The sequence below is a fragment of the Physeter macrocephalus genome, chromosome 15, assembly GCF_002837175.3.
Source record: "Physeter macrocephalus isolate SW-GA chromosome 15, ASM283717v5, whole genome shotgun sequence".
Taxonomy (NCBI): domain Eukaryota; kingdom Metazoa; phylum Chordata; class Mammalia; order Artiodactyla; family Physeteridae; genus Physeter; species Physeter macrocephalus.
The window spans coordinates 678,385-680,635 of record NC_041228.1 but is presented as its reverse complement, the minus strand read 5'-3'; the positions used below and the strand labels follow the sequence as shown (position 1 = coordinate 680,635).

The 2,251-nt window shown below is 56.0% G+C and overlaps 1 protein-coding gene across 1 annotated transcript in view; it reads right to left on the bottom strand.

Moving 5' to 3' along the window:
• SPATC1 (spermatogenesis and centriole associated 1) overlaps positions 1 to 2,251 on the bottom strand; it is a 22,109-nt gene that overhangs the window by 19,010 nt on the left and 848 nt on the right. The window lies entirely within an intron of this gene.

The window sequence follows — 2,251 nt, the reverse complement described above, 5'->3', positions numbered from 1 at the left end:
GGTGGGAGGTTGGGACCTGGGGGAGGATGGGTCCTGAGGCGGGGACAGTTCCTGAGGGGAGGAAGGAGGCCCTGATGGGGTAACAGACCCTGGGGGTACTGAAGGCTCTAGGATTGGGGGGAGGCGGAGGGAGGTTGTGAGGAGCAGGGCTGGTAAGACCCCTTCGGAAAAGAGGAAGAAGGCTGCTCCCGACCTAAGGAAGCTTCCACCAGCCTGCAGCCCCCAAGAGAAGACAGAGGGGGCAGCGGGGCTGGGGCCTGGGAGGAGGGTGGGCTTAGGTGAGGAAGGAGGGCGCAGTGGGGGAGGGTGCCCAGCAGAAAGGGCAACAGAAGCCCTCCTGCCCACCTGCCCTGGCAGCCTTTCCCAGCCTGACCACCTCTGGAGGGAGGAGCCAGCATGGGGGGCAGTCCCTGCTTTAGTGGCTTGAGCCCTCAGCGCGGCCTTCATTTCCTCTCTGCTCCAACTGCCCCGACTCCCCATGCATCCGCCGTCTGCGAGACACCCCGGCACGGGGCCCGAGTGAGTCCCTGAGCCCTCAGGAACAGGAGGCCCTACAGTCCTAATCCATCCTGGCGCCACCTTCCACCTGCCGTGTTCACAAGGCCAGCGCCTGAGCCTCGTGGCCTTTCTTCCCTGTGAAGTTAATCCAGCCAACAGCCAATGTTTACTGATTCCCTGCCTCTCAGATTACCCGCTCTGGCCACACAGGCGTGCCTTCCACCATCACTGCCAGCCTCTCTAGATCTCTAGTACGCTGGCCTCTTTATTTTCTCCTCGTGTGACAGCCCAGCTGGTGTCCACTTCCTTCTGTGATGTGCCCAAGCGCTTGCTGCCCGGTCCTTAGCCCCACCTGCCTGCCTTCCCCAGGTCTGTCCCCACCCCCGCCAACCAAATGCTGCCAGAGACGGTTGGTGGCTGCTGCCTTCGTACCCACGCCGGCATCATTTGGGCCCGTTGCACACCTCCCCGGTCCCCCTCGCAGCTCCTCCTGCCATTTTCACTCTATTTCAGACCTTCCCCATCTTTTTTCTCTCCACCCTGACTCTCAGAGAGCGACATTTTTCCAGAGGAACTTGAAGCCGTGGTTCTGGAGTTCTTTTAGCTTCCCACCTGGCATTCTCACTCACCCTTCCTTCCTCCTTCCTTTCCCAGACAGTGGAGGAGATGTTCTTCCTTCAGTCAAGGCAGCCTCTGCTCTATAAAGTATTCCTTTTCTCTTTCGTATCTTCCCTTTCCATAGAAATAAACTCAGGTCTCTGCCATCAGGAAAAGCAGCTCTGGATGCCATGCCCCTCTCCGGCTAGTGCCCCCCTCCAAGCCCTACTTCATGAACGAAGTGTCAACCATCTATTCTCTCCATTTCCTCACTCACTCTTCACCTCACTCCGTGGGCCCTTCCTACTTACAGTGGGGTTGAAGCTGCTCTAGCCAAGGTTGCTAGCGCCAGGCCATTAGCACTTTTCTTGCTCGGCCTCTCAGGCAGCCTTTATTTTGCTGACACTCTGTCCCCTTCGAAGCTGTCTCGGCGTCTGTGACATTACACTTTTGAGGTGTCCCTTGTCTCTCGGAGTGCCCCTTTGCCAGCTTCTCTACCTGTCTTGGCTCAGGACTTGGCCCCAGTCTCTTCTCCCCGTCCCTCTCTCTTTCCAGATCGCCTCACCCCTCCTGCGGCTTCAGTTATCAGTGACTCTTCGATCTTTTCTCTCTAGCCCTGACCTCTCCTTTGAGCCTCAGGCTCAAACCTCCACTGCCTCCTGGATGCTCCAGGTGGATGTCGTGAGAATGTCTCAGAGTCAGTTTGTCCAAAGTACAACTTATTCTCTTCCTCCAAGACTGAATTTCCTTCTCCCAGGTTCACCCTGGCCGAGAGCACAAATGGAGGCTTACATATGATATGTCAGTTAAAAGTCATCAATCAAGCTAAGGAACTGTTAAATTATGTTGTATCTGCTTACCTGACAAATAAACTTTTGTAACAACCTGGAAGGTCAGGTTTGATTTTAGGACTCTTGTACTCCCTGGAGTTCTGTGCCAGAACGTGGTGGCTTGGGGAGAGCTGGTCCCTGGCCAGCTTCTGTGTGAACACCTCTAACTTCTTTGCCCATTCTTCTGTCTCACCCTGCCCCATACCTCCTCTCCAGCCCCAGGGCTGTCACACACTCATGATTTCAAACCTCAAGCTTCAGTCCTGGTTTCTCTCCTTGGTTTCTAGACTCCGGTGGTCAATTCTGAGTGGAGAGGGACGGGGCAG